This window comes from Ctenocephalides felis, unplaced genomic scaffold, assembly GCF_003426905.1.
Source record: "Ctenocephalides felis isolate EL2017-DRISC unplaced genomic scaffold, ASM342690v1 CF-g0.4_SCAFFOLD_00845, whole genome shotgun sequence".
In the NCBI taxonomy this organism is placed as follows: Eukaryota; Metazoa; Arthropoda; class Insecta; order Siphonaptera; family Pulicidae; genus Ctenocephalides; species Ctenocephalides felis.
Genome location: NW_020536999.1, coordinates 41774195 through 41793585, shown reverse-complemented (window position 1 = coordinate 41793585; position 19391 = coordinate 41774195).

Sequence of the window (19391 nt, the reverse complement as noted above, 5' to 3'; positions counted from 1 at the left end):
TATTGTCTAAATGATTAATTTGAGGGAAAAGCTGATATATTTTATATTATATGCATATTTTTTGATAATTTTTTCAATAATAATTAATATTAATGCTATTTATATAAAAAAATCAATTTTACCATAATTTCATAATGATTACAATGTCTTGATATATATTTAGCAATTATTTTTTTACTATAAAAATCTGTGAAATATATTAATAAGTGTATCAATTTTTAAGGACTTATGATTTTCTGCAGTCTATTTTAAAATTAATATAATTTAATAACATAACTTCTTATGTTTTATTTATATTTCCTCATGATTTAGTTAATTATTTATGTCTAATTGATTAATATATGAGGGCAACCAACAGTTGATCTTTATATATTTTATATAACAAAAATGGAGCTTACACATTTTTAATAAAATACTTTTATTAAAATAGAAATATTAATCATATTGATATTAATTTAATATTAATTGTATTTATATAAAAATCAATTGTTTTGTATTCTCCTCTTGATTCTAAAGTCTTGATAATTGACTATTTCTTTGTTACAAAATCTGGGAAGCATATCAATAAATGTATTTATATCATTAAAATCTAATCTAATCTATTTTTTATATTTATTTGTATTATTTCAATACTAATTAATATATACAATAAACTATGTGCAATTAATTATTAGATTTTGCTTCCAAAGTATTACGCATAAAGTGTACGTATATTATTTTATATTATATGCTAGAATTCAAATTTTATATTAGTTAGTGTAATATTATAAATATACTGTACATAGCCGATTGGCGCATATATAAATAATAATAATAATAATAATAATAATAATAATAATAATAAATAAATAAATAAATAACCCAATTTTAAACTAATATTTTTGAATTAATGAATGAATATAAAAAAATATTTTTTTGGTTTTGGTTGAATCCAGATTTATTTTTCAATATGTCTATTTTTAATAAATTTTTTGAAATTTTTTGAAAAAAATCGTCAAAAAAACTATATCATATTCTTTTATTAAAGATACCAATGAAACATTAGCCAAGAATTTCACTTAAATAAACTTTGAAACATTTCATGCACTGTATGCTTAGCAAACGAGAGACGCCGATTTGATACGAATGCAGTGGTATGTGCATGGTCTCGAATGGGCAGTCAATGAGCCCTATTTTGAAATGCTTGAACGTTTCTGAAGATCATAATAATATACATTTTAAAATATTTTATATCACTGTTAAATCGACAACTATCAATTTTTAATTTTCTTAAATTTAATTCAATATATTTTACTCCGAGTTCAGCATCCCTACAACATTTTAATTATTTTTTTGATGGTGATAAGTGCGTTGAGTTTTGTATTAGTGATTATTATTGAGTGATTTAAAGTTTAAATTGGGAATATACTGCAGTTTAAGTGATTATTGTCTTGGATGTATTTTCATGGATAAATAAAATTCTATTTAAACAGGTGTCTGGGAATCAACAGGTAGATACATTTAATTATACTTCTGTAGATTATTTTCTTTAACTTTGAGACAAATGCTAAATTACTGAAATTAAAATTAACTAGAAGTCTTTTTGACTAAATTAATTATATAGAACAAAATTATAACAATTTTTTATAATTCATATAAAACCTTTGAATATAAATATTTTTCATTATCAATTAATATACCAATATATTTGCTACTTTTGTATTTGTATTCAAATTTAATTTTTTGGCCTTTATATTATATTATAATTATTATATAATCGTCCTAACTGAGATTATATTTCAAACGTTTTCTATTGCATTCTAAAACTAATTTTTTACTAACACATATATTATAAATATCTTTATTAAATTATGATTAATTATGTTCATTAAACGCATTTTCATCTAGTTTTTACCAGAGGTAGTATTTTGTGACCTTACACCTAATCTTATAAGAATTATATTAAGAATTTTTGAAATATTAGTAAGAATCTTTTTAGCAACTATATAAATTGTTTTTATTTATTATTTTCTTAAAAATCTAAATAAAATACATGTTTCATTAGCAATTTTTGCCAAGTGCACGAAATTTGTTTTTCACATTCTATGCAATCAGTTTTCTTGTCTGCTAATAGATTCTTATGAGATTCAAATTGGAATCAAGTAAAATATATTAAATTAAATTATGTCGCATTATCTTAAAATCCTCCTTTTGCCGCATTTGTTTTTCACACTCTATTCAATTAGTTTTCTTTTCTGTTATTAGATTCTTATTAGATTGAAATTAGAATTACTACATACTTATTTTATGAACCTCATTGCATCGATTTTCGATTCTTATAAGAATTATATTAAGCACATATGAAATGTTCGTATGAATTGTTTTAGCAAATAAATAGTTTTTATTTATTATTATCCTAAAAATTTAAATAAATTAATAAACTTTATGAACACTTTTGCCAAGCGCATTTCAAGTAAAATTGAATTACTTTCCGAGTTTGAGATACAGACTTATCAATAACGTTTTGATTCAATAACGATTCTTATAAAAATTATATTAAGGACGTATGAAATATTAGTAAGAATTGTTTTTAATCATCTTAAAAATATAAATTATTTATATGCTCCACAAACAACTTCTCCGAACGAACTGCATTTATTTTTCACACTATGTATTCTGTTTTTTTGTCTGCTATTAGATTCTTATGAGATTGGCACTAGAATTAAGTAAAATAGCATTATTTCATGCATTTGTGATACTTATTTTATACATCTCTCTGTATTTGTTATTGATTCTTGTGAGAATTATATTAAACATATATTAAAATGCTGATATAAATCGTGTTAGCACGATGCTATACACCACTAGTTCAAATTTTAAATTATACGTTATTTGTATTATATTTAATTTAAAGCCAATAATTACATACAAGCTGTGTATTATTATAATTGCATTTAACTAATTGTATTTTAACGTAAAAAATAGGTAAGTCAATAAATGATATTCTATACATATACTATATATATAAATAATTTCTATTTAATTTTTCGACTCATCGATGATCTTTTAACTGAAATGATTCATTTCATATTTTATCTTTGCACAGTTCTCATTCACGAAAACAAAAGCTATCACTAAAAAATAATGTTTTCACTAATGATAAGATTTAATCGCAATAGTATCTAAATAGAAAAAAACAGTAAACATTTATTTCTTTTTTTAATCGCTTTCCTAGCAGCAAGATTCATTCACTACTATCAACAACAGAATTGAAGGTATCAACTTACAGCGATTATTTGCGACTGGAAGCACTTTCAGTGTATAGTATTTCACAATTAATATGAAATTAAATTTAGATTTCATAGAGTCAGTATATATGAAATAATAAGTAATAAAAATTTGAATAAAAGCATTACTGTTTAGTAAATAATTGATTCTTCAAATATCATATTTCACATTAATTCAAATAATAAGCTGCATTATTTATTGTTGTTCTATTGCAAAAGTAAAAGTTTTGCATCAGTATTAATAATTGCATAGATAATAATAAATTATTGTTATTGAATAACATAGGTACAAAATCAATATTCAGCACAAAAAACTATAAAACAGGTTCAAAATAATTTATATAATTAATTATATATTTTAGTCAATTTCAATTTCAATCTCATAAGAATCTAATAGCAGATTAGAAAACAGAATACTAAGTGTGAAAAACAAATGCAGCGCATGCATAGTATGATAAACATTATTCAGATTTTTAAAATAATATTAATCTAGTGGTGTATGGCATCGTGCCTAAAGACAAATTGCCGTTCCATAATGATAAATTCGAAGAATATTAAATCTTTTCATTATTATAAATACTGTAACATTGTCTAATATTTATAAGAATTATATAAACTGAATTGTAAAGTTACAATTATTTGTTTAAAGTATATAAGTGATCTTTGGAACTTAAGGCAAAATTTAAATTAAAATCTGAAATATTTTCGATAAAAAAAATTTTAGGAAAAAAAAATTGAAAAAAAAATCGTACAATTTTTTTTCCTAAGGCAATTATATTGTTAAAACAAGCGGAAAGTTCTTTGTATCATTTAAATCGAACGCTTAGTTCTCTCAAAAGCTGCCATTTTTTGTACATTTAGCTCTGTATCTTTGAAATGGTTGGACCCGCCTTTGCCAAAAACTAATCACCTCTTCTCCCAATCATTACAAATTGAATGTTGTTTGGGTCATACCAAAAACTAATCTGCACATCTCCCTATCAATAGGAATCGAATGTTGTAGTATCAGACTGTAATTGAAACTTTTTTCAGGATAAATTTTGGGTGCTCTCAAATATAACGCCTTCAAGAATTTTTGTTGAATTTTCTTTATGGTATTATAATTATTGATAGACCTTGTTTTATGTTATGATAATGATAATTATAATAATTGCAATATTCTTGAAAAATAATAATTTTGAACTGATGAGCTTACAGGGTTGCCTCAACGTCATTAAGTCAAGGCAAATTTTTATGCTACCGCGTTAAGCTCTTACCGAAAACTGAACTGATCCCAAATCTTGAATTTATTACTTCAAAATTTTCCACATGACAAAGTTTAAAAAAACTGATACAAGATATTCCAAATATTTGCATATAATATTGCGATTTTAAAACACATGAGTATACTTATCACAAAGTGCAAAATTTTCTGTGATATCATTTCCTTTCGCTTAGGATTTCCCGAGGAATCTTCAATTTCAGTTTTCAACAGTTTCACATTTGCGTTAAAATAAAAGCATATTTTTAAGATCATTGAAATTGGCAGGTTCTGAAAATAAATTTCATAATTGTGGACTACTAACCGACCATACGGCATTAAGTTTCCTCTTTTTAAAAGAATAAGTCTTTGAAGTTTAATCTCGATGCGTCATAGAACAACTTAAAGAATATTGCAAACGTTCAACGTTTTCAGTTTACGATTTGACACCGAAGCGATTGGATTCCGAAAACGAAACGAAAATAAATTGAGATTATAAAAAATACAGATAAAATTTTATTCATTTTATATTAATATTATTTTTGCAAAATAATATTAAATTTATAAATTGAGTTTGATACACGTGTGGATACCTCCTGATTCAAGTAAGCACAATTTCAGTAATGTAAATTCTATTAAATTTTATAGAAATTTAAATTTCTTTGATGATTTTTTCTATTTGATAGGTATCATATTTTATTTTCTTATTTACATGCAATAGTATACTATGCATTAAGAATGTAGTATTAAGTAGAAATGTTAAATTTCTAGAATTTTTAATTGACATAATTTTAAATATCAAGACAGTTAAAATTTGAAAATATTCAGGAAAATTTAAATAAATTCCCCGCACATGTTGCAAGCATTTCTAATTTTATTGAAATATTATGAACTTGCTTCATTTTCACTTGCATGCATGTTTTGATTTTGATTTTTTTTTCAAATCTTCGTTTGAAATCGTTTTGAAAACGTAACAAACATTTTTCTACTAATTTATCAGGTACTAAATATCAATAAACATTAGTGAAAGTATGTAGGTTTATGAATAATGAAATTTGTATAAATTTGTTTAATTGGTTTTTCATTAAATTAATATTAATATTTAACTGAATGAACATAAATTAATTATGCTCATTAAGCTTCTTCCGGGTGGTCTTACTCTCTACCAATTAATAATACATGGCAGTAAGAATTAATATCATTTGAACACGAATTTGTCAGGTTACAATTTATCGAAGGAAAATCTCTATTCATAATACATCATCTTAAATACTTCGAATTTTTGTTCCATATATTTTCTTACTTCTTTAATATTTTTTGGAATTTTACTTTTATATTAATTTATAAAGTAGCTACAATGTTGCGACTTAGGATGAGTTCAAGTTTGAAAATCTCTATGATATATTTAGAGTATGCATAATAGTTGAGAAAATATTTTGAGTAACGCAGTCGTTTTAAATCGAGTCCACACGAAAATATATATAACTAAATTATTTCTGAAATGTAAACATTGTTAGGATTTGCATTAAAATAACTTTGATTTTTTAAAATATCAATGTATAACATTTACTATCAAAAGCGCAATCGACATTCATAATGCTAATGGTAAATAAGATCATGGTTCCACAGAATCTACAAAAATAATACTCCCTTTCATTAGTTTATTAAATCTGGCTATTAAAATATGAACCGGCTGTAGTTTTTATAAATTGCATACTGCATCTTATATAAAATATTTTTTTGTCTACAAATCTTCTTTTATTATTAATTAGGAAAATATTTTACTGATATTTGCTACAATTGCAAATAAGCAACCAAACAATCGAAGGTATTCTTTTTTAATGAAAAATCAACGCAGTTTCATGGATTGCAACTATTTATTAAAAATTCAATAGTATATTATAAATACTGGAACTAACAATTATATATTTGAAGTTGCCAATAAAATTCCAAATGCAATACAAAGTATTCATACTTAAATTTATTTATTATACTTTATAGGAATGAAGTGTGTTTAAATTTAACTATAAGGAGAAAACCATATTTTTTAAAAATATACCTATTTAATAAAGGAATAGTTAAATTCTCGTCCTTGAATACATACTTTATTAGGTAATTGTTTTTGTGTAAAATCATGTGTTCAAATATAATGTGTTCAAATATAATGTGTTCAAATATAATGTGTTCTTGTGATGCTTTACATGGATAAACAATACAATTTTTAAAACAAAAAATCTATTACTGTCTGAATTAATCTACAGCAATATTCACAAGTTTTTTGTTCAGCAAATACCATGTTAAAAAGTTCGTTTTTTTAGCACGATAAACCTTTCTTTATAATTTCAATGTAAATTTGTCTGCAATAATTTACAGTAAATCTACTCATGCAAAAACTTTTAGTACTTCCTGTTGATTGGTTATGAATACTAATTTTTTTAGATTAAGTATACGGTATAAGTTGTCTGTTCTTCATAACAATTAATTATTAACAATAATAATAATAAATTATTGCCGGGCAATTTGAAATATTTAATTAGCTAACATTTATAACCAGAATTTATCCTTCTTATATTTTCTAATATGATTCTCAAACTCTTTCAATCAGGTCTTTTCAATCCTTATCATTAGCAGTTTTTTCAAACTTTCACAGACGAAGTCAGTTTTGTCGGTTTAACTATTTCAATTTAGCCAATAATTATAAGTCTTATATTTTCTTAATATTTTTTAAATGATTGACCATTACTTTTTGGTTAGACCACTCCTAGAGTTTGCTGATATTTAGCCAACAGAAATTTTTATAATCGTAATATCTTATTATCTTATTATAATCTTACTAATACGTTTATAAGGATGTGTCTGATTCAAGTTTTTTTTAGCCATAGTATTTTGAATTAATTGTACATACTAATATATTATGACATTTATTAAAACTTGTGATAATAAATTTAATTTAAGTATCATTCTTGTCATAAAGTAGATCGCTTTCAGATTTTTTGTATGTCAAAATTATAAAAACATTTGTTTTAAATGGAAAGTTGTATTCTCTTATTAATCTATGCGTCAATAAACAATATGATTTGTTCTGCTTCGCCAATTAATCTACATACGACATTTAACTGTGAGAGAAACTTTCATAGGATTATCAAATCTTTTTATCATGAGAAAAATATATTTACATTATGTTATGAGACTTTTTTTGTTTTCGTGTTATGACAAGAAATTTAAAAAAACATAAATAATCATTGTAAAAAATGTTCTAGATGTTGTATATTATATTTCTATATGTGTTGATTTTACTAATAAAACTACGCAGTGTTTATTATAATTATTAAAATGATGCACTTAATAGTTTTTTTTAACGATTGATGAACAAATTTTCATAAAAATGCTTAGCTATACCTAAATTAGAATATTCTTATAAAGCAAAATTACTTAATAAAAGCATTTTTAACTTGCCGTAGGGTAGGTTATAGTAATTGCAAGAAAAATAAAAAAAAATCATATCTTAGATTTTCATACTTAAAAAAAATGGATGTATGTGTATTTACATAAAAATTATATAGAATATATTTTAGTTTATTATTGATTACGGATTAAGAAGAAATTTCGCTGGTTAGATTTTTGCAAAGGCAGGTCTAGCCATTTCGAAAATACGGGGCAAAAAGAGCCAAAAATGGCAATTTAGTTTTTGAGAGAACGAAGTATTGAAAAACGAAGTACATTTTAAATTTTTGCGAAGGTAGGTTTAGCGGTTTTAGAGACCGAGTGAAAAAAGTAAAAATAAAACGCAATCTTGCGATCAAAAATGACCATTAGACATATTCACATCAAATTATCAGATATTTGATAGAGATTTTAATAATACGTATGAATTTCGTTTACATTTTTATGGGTTCCATACCAAACAGCCATCCAGCACGATTGCTTTGAAAAAAAAAGTTCAAAATTTTCAGAAAAATTCAAAGTATAAAAAAATTTCGAAATATAAAAAAATCTAATTTTTCAACAAAGTCAAATTCTTTCAAAAAAATCTTTTCTTTGAAGGTTTTTTAAAAATTTCAATTTTTGGCACGTGAAGTTGCGGCGAATTTGCTTCCTATGCCATGCACCACTAGTCTGCAAATAAATTATACTTTAAAATACGGTTTTACATATGATTTTCAGCAATAAATGCCAATAGAATCATAAGAGTTCAACATCATCCTTTTCAAAAGTCATTTTTGACCAAATATTATTGATAGGTTATTTTTATAAATACGTAATTATTTTTTGAATTATCAAAACTTATATATTAAAATTATGTTTGTTAATTAAGTCTCAGATGAATGTAATCACCAACGCTGCTGACACCAAACGGCTACGGAAGTTCCTAAATTAGATCCGATACAGGAGACAGAATCTTGTTCATATCTTCGATGTATGAAAATTTCAAGGTTTAAGGGATACTAAAAGAAAACATCAAGGTTTGCGATAAAATTCGCGGCAGATATAACACTGTAAGTAAAAATTTTCATATGAAAAATTAAGAATATTTTGAAATAATTGACTTCTCTTTGGTGATTTGAAAATGGTTTATTTTGTGACTTATTATATTAAAAGACATTCTAATACCATACTGCAAAATAAGTACTAGAAACTAAAAGTTAAACATGCATTATTTTTTTATTTTGAGATTATCAATTATAAGGCATGATTTTTAGTTCAGATATAAATAATCATATTTATCAATTTATTAATAAATCCTAAGTTTGCTTTCCTTTCTTTTTAGTAATATTTTGAATATTTTTGGTATGGAATATGTGATTATTTTTTATATATGGCACGAAATCTACAATTTTTATTTCGGATAATAATTCAAATTCCAAAAATATGGAATATAAAAAAACATTAGTTTAAAATTCATTGACTTACTTACCCATTCATTCCTCAGTCTGTCATAGCCGTTTATAATAAACTAATGAATATAGTCTATTCAAAATGTTTTATTTTAGCTTCATATATTTTACATTACATTTTTTGTACATTTGTTAGAATTATATAATATATAAATATATAAGATATAATTACATGAATCTTTGTCCAGTAATTCTATATTTTTCATTTTCTCTATGTTCTAAATTATTTTTTCTAGTTCTGACACCATAGCGCTGACAGGGCCGTATTCACATCGTGCGCAATGTCATATGGCTCAGGGATCACCTGATGCGGTGCTCCGAGCCCCGCGGGGGTCCTTACCTGTCAGGGTTCTGCACTGGAATAGGTCAAAATAATAATCTTGTCATTCAAGTTTTATTGCATGCCTATGATTAAAAATATAATATATATTGTAAATAATGATTTTTCAAGAATGTTAAATATGAAAATGCGACTATAAAATTGATCGGCTGCGGACTTTATATCATGATCATGTAGTTACTAGATTTACATTTGCTTGACATGAATCTTTAAATTAACATTTGTTTATAAACAAAATATTTTACGACTTAATACATTAAATCAGTTTGATAGTTCACCTTGTTATACATTAAACACTCAGATTTTTATAGGCTACATCGTGTATTTTTAGAACATTCGAAGTTCATTGGGATTTTGAATTACTCGTTTCTATTGCCTACAGTTAGGACTTCAATGAGTTTAACATTACATTTTCTTTTTTTATATACTTTTAATCGAAAAACTTAATCCGTTTTTTATAATTATTCTATTGTACTTGTATAGTGCTTTTTTTACATTTTGCACATGAGAAAATCTCTTCATTTGCAGATAAGTAATCTTATGTAAAATATTATCAATATTTGCTCGTGCATCAACCTACCATTTAAATAAACATTCGGGGTATTTTAATTGCTTGAATTGTTTATTTTTAACTGTAAAACATCGTTGCTTTTCCTTGAACTTACATTCGCTTTGCTATATGATCACTCTTAGTATTGAGTTGCATTCATTCAACTGACAAAACTTATTTTGTGTAGAAAAATAGACATATGAAAGCGATCTTAGAAAAGTCCAAATATTTTTGTAATCAAATATATGTAAAAAATATTAATAACAAGACTTTCAATATGTTAGGAAAAATGTTATATGCATGGTTCTGTTGTAGATTTATTATTAACAAAATGAATGATTCCATCTTAATTACAGAACAGGATATGTGAACTTAGGACCGCCTCGCGCCCTTGCGAGTCGAATTGCGGGCTCTGATGAGCGGCCTTGCTGTTGTGTCGGAGTGCTGCCCTGGCCGCGCGCTATTAATAGCCCCCGTGGCGGCGGCCGAGCTCTGTTCTGGCGTCCTCGCAATGCAGTGTCTCGCGCGAGCCCAGAGCGCGTATATCGTCCCTCTGGTAGTACATCATTACCCGCCATACCGGCTCTAGGAGTCGCGACGACGCCTGAAGTTTCGTTGACAGTAGGAGGCCAGGATGCGCGACCGCGCGTACGTGCCAAACCCGAGCTGCCCGCTCTTTTGAAGCCTTGTGCTGGCGCTGACACGCTGGATCGCCTGCAGCGTTTTCGCTTCGGCCGCGGGGGCCGTTCTCGACACAACCGACCGTCGCGGACCGGAGATCGCGCCGACAGCTTGCGGGAACTTACTGAACGTCTGAAAGGCGCCACTAGTTCCAATGTGCCCCCCGTGCCACCTACACCGCCGCCGCTACCACCGCCTGTACCGCCACCGCGAAACAGAACACCTCGTTCTCCGCCCGCAACTTTGCAACAGCATGTCTGCAATACGCAGCAGGATGACTCTTTTGACGTACAACTCAGCAAGCCAGAGTCGAGAGCCATCGTTGGATCTTATATTCAACGAACCATACCATTCCGTAGTGCATCCTTTTCGCAGGTCGACTATTTACCAGATGGTAAAAAGTATGTTCGAAACACACAGAATCCACGCATTGCCTCCGGATCTGTGGCGGCTGAAGCAGGTCTCACGCTGCCACGAAAACGCGAGGGTGTTAGCCCAAACTCCAGAGTGGCACAGGAATTAATATCTTCAAATGAAATACCAGCGATTGTGAGTGATTCACAATTAAAATGTTATGAAAATGTGCCAAACGAAATAGATGAAAGTGATACACCGAGTGACAATCGAACATGTGCAGTCGAACTTAACAATACACCCCCTTCACCGGAGTGTCCTGGGACACAAATTGAAGGTAGCATAATTGAAAAATTAACGTCGGATATTCTTTTGCAGAATGTCACGACAGTTGATAATGATTCAGCAAAAGTTACAAAATGCCAAAATGGAAATTCAAAATTCAATACATTTCCAAAAAGAAAAGATAGTAGACAAGATGATTTGCCGTATTCTTCAATTGATGCTGAGAACATGAAAAGTTTTGGCAAACGAGATTTCGAGAAAGATTCTGAAAACTACGTATCATCTCGAAATTGTTTGATTGATACTTCCTCCAGTGAACCCATGGTTTCTATTAGTGCAAGTGAATCAGATAAAACTGTTGTAGATAATTCTTTGAACTCAGGTGTAGTTGATATAAATCTTGATAATGAAAACTCACAGGTACCTCAAGAAACGAGTGTAGTTAAACCCGACTTGCATACAGCTGTGTTAACTGTTGTACCAGTGCCGGTTTATGAATGTATTGTTCGCGAATGGTCTTCAACAACACCAAGTGAGACAGATCAATGGACTGCTGCGACACCTACTTTAATAACAAGTGATTCGGTTAAAAGTGATACTCCATCTCCAGATGTAAGCGTTGCCGAAGAGCGAAAACGAGTTGTGGATAAATCTAAACGTAGGAAAGGTATTTATATAACACAATGGCCTTCTCAGGATACGGACGTTACAGAAGACTTAAATGAATGTAAAAGTAGCGCAGAGGAATTGGTAGAGCAACCTAAACTTGAGAATCATGTTGATGATTCGAAAACTGAATGGCGAAATGAATCATCAGACTATAAAAGTAATAGATCCACTTGGTCTCCAAGACCACCTTTGTCTTGTCAAACATCAGAAGAGAAAGAAGAAGATAATCGAAAAGCATTCAGTAGACGAATGGAATCTCTTTCTGATGGTGAAAGTGACCAAGGAGCTCCTTCGCCTGGTAGAGATCACACCACCTCACCTTCTCCCTCACCTTTTGATTTGTCTGATTGTGAAAACAAGCCTATGCATCCTCCAAGACGCTACTCGAAAAGACCTTTGCGAGGTCCTTATGGTCAAATGCTTGAAGCAGAGATGAAGAAACCTGATGCATCAAAATTTTCAAAAATGCAATACAACGAAGAATTGAAGTTTCTGGAAGAAATAATATCGCCAAAACAGCAAAATCAACAGGATTCACGTGCAGCCCGCGTTCGTCAAAATAATCGATCATTTGATGCATCTCATTTGACCAGCCATGCTGCGCAACAGCAGAATTTGACACAGGCGCAAATAAGGACGCCACCTAAACGCAAGCAAGTAAACTTAGGACAGCAAGAAGGTGGGCTGAAGGAGCCACCGAGGACAGTTTATCATCAAAGAACTGCATCTAGTCCATCGCAACTGGAAAATGCTAGGAGTCCACCCGAACCAAGTGCTGAACTATTGGCAGAACTTTTAAGAGGAAGCTCCGAAAGATTATGCACCGATACTGGAGGATTGGATGGAATTCCAGCTTGCGTACAGAAGTTTTTGGTGAGTGTTTTAAAAGATTTTTAAAATTCTAACACACACACACGCACATACACACACATACTTCTTTACTTCTTATATTATACGAAATTCCTTTTAATAAGCTACACATATCGAATATTTATAGATCCCATGATGTCGTCGAGTGTATACTCGTATTTTAAAACTTATTATTGTTCGGGTTCTTGTGAGAACTCGACTCATACGAAATTATCAGGAATATTTCTATTAACGAATTGGCAAGAAAGTGGCGTAGACGTAAAATGCGGGGGTTTGCTTTCGTATCCTGTTTGCTTTTTATGAATGGAAGCTGAATGTCGTCACACTAGATTGGGAGCTGATAGAGAATAATAATATAATATTTCAATGAATAACTGGGTGACGTATTATTTCTTGAAGTATATAACTATACCAAATATTTTTGAGCTTACCTCAAATATAAGATCATATTTTTAATGTTAAATATGAATATTTGCAGAAATTGTAAATGATTTTGAATGAATTTATGTTCTAATAATTATATGGCTCTATGCTATGTCTTGCTATCAATCTAGTCCTAGAAGATGTATAACAGGGCTAAAAGGGACTGAAGTCAAGTATCCATTTTGGTTCTTTTGGATGTTGAACGTTAAACATGTCTTGTGTGCTTTCATGTTCCGAGTTAGTGATTGATCCTACTTTTTCTACCGATTTTTATTTGACACTTTGTAGGATTTGTGCAGGTGTCTTTTTCAAGCATGATCTTTATATCGCATATTGCGTTATTAATAGTCCGAGATGGTCGTCGTCTCTAAACTTAGAAACCGTCGAAGGAACGATGCAACGGAAATCGCTCGATGCCGCACGCGTTCTAGAGAACAACGTGCTCACTAACTTAGGTAGAGACCACATGCCGAGGATGATGAGTTTATTTATCACAGATACGTAAATAGAATGATTATTAATTAATTATCTTATATCTCAGCTCACGTTTTTGGCTTTTCTTAAACGTCTGTACAATTGTACAATTTTAGAAAACTGTGAGCACACTGATGATTAATATATTGAGAATATATGCATATTGCATTTCATTTCTAAATTTCAAACGTTGTGTTTTGAGAGCAATGATAACTTTTTTTTGAATAATTATTAATAAAATGTACGAGGTCTGTTCAAAAAGTACCCGGAATTACTAATAATTAAATTTCGCGGGTCTGGAGTGTCTGATTGTCAAAATTTTTTTTTTATTGTGTTGGTATACATGCCCCTAAAGTATGATGAAATTTTCAGCTATATTCACTGTTTACTTTGTCTGTGGTAGTCGCTAAGGTTCGACGTGTTTTTCTGAGCTCGGCGATTTTTACAATGGAAGAATTGAAAAGTCAAAGAATTTGTATTAAATTTTGCGTAAAAAATGAAATAAAGTGTTGCAAAGTGCAAAAATTTACCAGATATGGCTCCGTGTGACTTTTTCCTATTCCCAAAGTTGAAGAGACCCATGAAAGGACGGCGGTTTTCCTCGATTGAAGAAAATCGCTGAGAGTGCTCAAGGACATATCAAAAAGTGAATATCAAGGGTGCTTCGAAAATTGGAAAAAACGCTGGCATAAGTGTATTATATCTGGGGGGGACTACTTTGAAGGGGACCACATTAATGTAGACGAATAAATAAATATTTTTTGAAAAAACGAAAATTCCGGGTACTTTTTGAACAGACCTCGTATACATTAATAATAAAATTAAGACAAAATGCAAATCTGCTATTAAAATTAAGTTTATTTTTAACTTCCCGTAGAGTAGTTATAGTAATGGGCCGAAAATCGAAAATGAAATTTTTTCCATTTCTTCACGTTTTGAAGGTTTCTGAACATTTTGGCATACTTCAGAAAAAATGTATGTGTGTGTTTTGTATGTTTGCATTTTTTCGTCCACGTTTTCGGGCGCACGAATTAACCTATTTGATCTCAAATCAAATCGAGTTTTTGAGGAGTATCCGATTTGAATGATCCAAAAAAACATTCAATTTGTAATGATTGGGAGAAGAGGTGATTAGTTTTTAAAAAAGGCAGGTCCAGCCATTTCGAAGATACATGGCTAAATGTGCAAAAAATAATTAAATAATAATTAGCAAACTTAAAACTTGTGTAATTTTTGATAAGGATTTATGTTGTGGTTATTAAAAGTTAAACCACTTAACGGGCACGCACGAACACTGCTCGCGCCTAGATGTCGTATCCTAGCGGGCTAACCCGAGCGCTGCTCGCCAAAGTTAATGTTTATGTTTTATGCGATAAAAGGCTTACGATGGCCCATTGTTGGGATATGTTTAGTTTTAAGGCTTGTGTGAATGCATATTAATTTTTAATGATTTTTAAATAATTGAAAAAAGAGGCAATCAATTTTTTGACTTCATATTTTCTATCACTTATTTATCTGTGTTACAAAAGTGCAGAAAAAATTACCTTTTTTTAAAAAAAAATAGTTTAGTTTTTTTTAAAAAAAGTTTCTTGAAGTGGGAATCCCAAAAAATTGACATGACAATAACAATTCGAAAAAAAAAGAATATTAATCTAGAATAATGTCGCATTGCTATATACTAGGATTAAGTTAAAATAGTGACTGTTTGAAAAAAAGGTCGTTTATCTTACAACTTTTTGAGTTTTTCGCTCTTTTTTTAAAAATAGTAAAAATTGAAATTTGGTGATGAAGCTAGTATATGCTTGAGAGAAGTCTATAAAGAAAATTCTCTGAAAATTTCAAATAAATCGTCCCGGTAGAACTCGAGAAATCGTGGGCTTCGTATTGTGAAATAAAATTAGAAGAAAAACGCGTTTAAAATTTCGCAAAAGGAAGGAAACAGAAGAGGATTTTCATGATCAAACGGCTATATCTCTAAAAATAATTTAAATTTTAAAAAATCCTCTCTTATACACATCTTGAATAGTTAAACATTGAATATATGAAATAAAAAAAAAAATTTTTTTTGAATTTCTACTCTAGAATACCCCCCGAAATTTTCGCGTATGTTTTGTCTATTTTTCGTTAATAGTTAGTTTGCACTTTTGAATTATATAGAATATTTATAATTTTTATTGCTTTAGAATATTTTGGCGCATTATTAATTTGTCATTTTCTATCTAATTTTCACATATTCTCATACTCTTCATTACAGTAGTCCGAAACTAATATGATGATGTTTCTATTTAAATATTTTATTAATTTCGTCGGGTTCACATAAATTAAGATGATACGAAAGTAGCAATTCGAAGGTCGATGATCTTGTCGGCGACTTTGTACTAAATGGTATATGCTATGTTTTATTAGTTTTTAATTGCAGCAATAAAATCTGCATATTTAATTTATTTATTAATTTATATATCGACATATGATTTTATGTGATTTTTTTCTATTTTTGCAAAAACAAAATATTTTGAATATAATTTATAAAAAAATCCGTTATAACACCTAAAATTCACATATATGTTGAGAATAAACATTTAGTATTTCCTTCTCGAATTATAATTGTAGAATTTATGAATTGGTTTTGATTTAAAACTTATAATTTGGTTGATTGCGCTTAGTTATATATACACTGAAAATAAACATTCTTCAAAATCTCATTACGTGCATAAATAATATAAAAAGAACTTAAATTTTGTTAATTTTGGCGATGATCCAATATAATATGCCATATGGTGCATATGAAATTATATAATTTTCTCAAAAACTTAGTTATGTAGGTGGTACAAAGTTCCCAATCATATGTTTAAATTTAAAAGCCTAGTAACATTTGTTTGAACCTTGTGTTTAAAATATTTTTAAGTTTAATACTGAAGCTTATGCCTAACTAAATCTTATCGTTTCTTAAAATCAAGATATGAATAACTTCTACCAAAAAATAATAGAGCTAGTAATAGATAATATTATATAATTTGTAATTAATTGTTCATTGTTAATATTTATTTTACAAAACTACACGGTTTTATAAAGAATATGCACATAATAAAAAAACAATTTATTTAATCAATCTTATTAATTATATAAACGATTTGGACAAATTGTTCAAAATTATGTAATGTACCATAATTTCTATTCAAATATTTATTATCAAGGCATAAATGTTACTGATGCTACAAAACGTATTACTTATTTTGAAGCTTTTTCTTTTGTGTGCAAGTGATATATACTTAGCAGCTAATTTTGTTTCTATAATGAAAATTAACCCTATACTTACTTGAATCAACCTACGATGTCTCTTCTTTTGTGTTTTATAATTAACGCAGAAATATATATATTCGTCGTAAATTATTTTCCAAGTTGAAGGAATATAATGAAGCAGACACGGGCTAATGTAAATAGAACACGAGCGCTGAGATTGAGGCGACCGGAACTAGCATATCGACTTACCTTCAGATTTTTAACTTGAAAGTTTGCTTTCTAGTATATTTTAGAGATTTGTAACCTTTTTAGTAGTATTCTTAGTAATTTTTGGTACTAAAACAGTAATAATAATGGTAATCATAAATACCTCCACGAATGCGGGTTTTGTATTAAGCTCTAAAGCTCCAAAGCATAAAGAAATCTTGTCCATTCTAATGTCTTTGGTACTGGTAATTCTTATGTTGATTAGTTGTTTATTAACTTCCCGTAGGGTAAGTTATTGTAATCGTCCAAAAATCGAAATTGAAAATTTTTCCATTTCTTCACGTTTTGAAGGTTTCTGAATATTTTGGAATACCCCAGAAAAAATGGATTTGTGTGTGTGTGTATGTATGTATGGATACAATTTTTTGTCCAAATTGATCGTTTTACACTTACAAGGCAAGTAAATTGAACAATTAGCGCCAAAAAATGCTTGATTTACATTTTATAAAAGCGACTAACGTAGCAATTATACAGAGTATACTTCCTCGGCACTTCCTATTGGATTTTGATGACTAGGTCTTGGTTTCATAATTTATATGGTTTTTATTCGAAAAAGCTTCGATTTTATTTTGAAATGACTATACTTTTCAATTTTCAATATAATTTGCCATAATATAATTAACCTCAGTTTTAGTTTTAACTAAATAAGAACACAAATATCAGTGCATTTTTTTAAATTCTATGCACTTTTCTGTCTTCATCCATGAATTCATCAGCAGCAAAATTAAACATAATGGACATTGTGCCTTTTTGTATATCATCTATAAATTATGTAGTACCTATATATGCTGAATTATCTGAAATGGACGATTTTAAACTGTACCAAAACTTTATGACTTTAACACAAAAATTAAATCTGAATAAATTTAAAATAATTAGTTTTAATCTTCCAATATGATATGAAATACAAATATTTTTATGACTGGTTTTGTGCAAATTTTGGATTTTTGAAAGTTATTATTAGATTGAGTATTCAATATTATTATTGACAATTTTTGCACATTTTCATTTGCATTTAAGATAATTCTTAAATTCTAATTTCAGCTATTTTAAAGGCCAACAGCACCCGGTTCATATTGTAATTTTTTATGATTGTTATGAGTTTTGATTGTTATTAGATTGAATATTCTACATTATTATCGCCAAATGTTTGTACTTTGGCAATTATTTCAAATCTTAATTTTGAAGTTATAAAGATTTTTACAAATATTAATTTTATATTTTTAGCAATTTTTGTTTTAAGGTCAACCGCTCCTGGTTCATATTGCAATTTTTCGATTGATTTATCGTTTGCTATTATTGGATTGTACATTATAATCGCCAAATTTTTGCACCTTGGCTATTATTTCATATCTTGATTTTGAAGTTATAAAGATTTTCACAAATATACACTTTATATTTTCAGTAAATTTTCTAATTGTAAGGCCAGTCGCCTTTGGTTTATATTGTAATTTTTCGATGGCTCTAGTATTGATTGTTATCGTTATATTGAGTATTCTACATTATTATCGCTAAATTATTTCATATCTTGAGTTTGAAGTTATCAAGACTTCCACAAATAGGAGTTTTATATTTTCAGCAATTTTTCTAATTGTAAGGCCACTTTGGCAATTATTTCATATCTAGATTTTGAAGTTATAAAGATTTTCACAAATATTGTAATTTTTCGATGGCTTTAATTTGGATTGTTATTATTCGTTTAAATATTCTACGTTATTATCCCACTAGTAATTAATTTCATAATTATTTTAAATCCTAATTATGATGTTATAAACATTTTCACACATTTATTTTTACACTCAGCTATTTTTTTAAAGCCCGCTCACTGCCCGTAGCT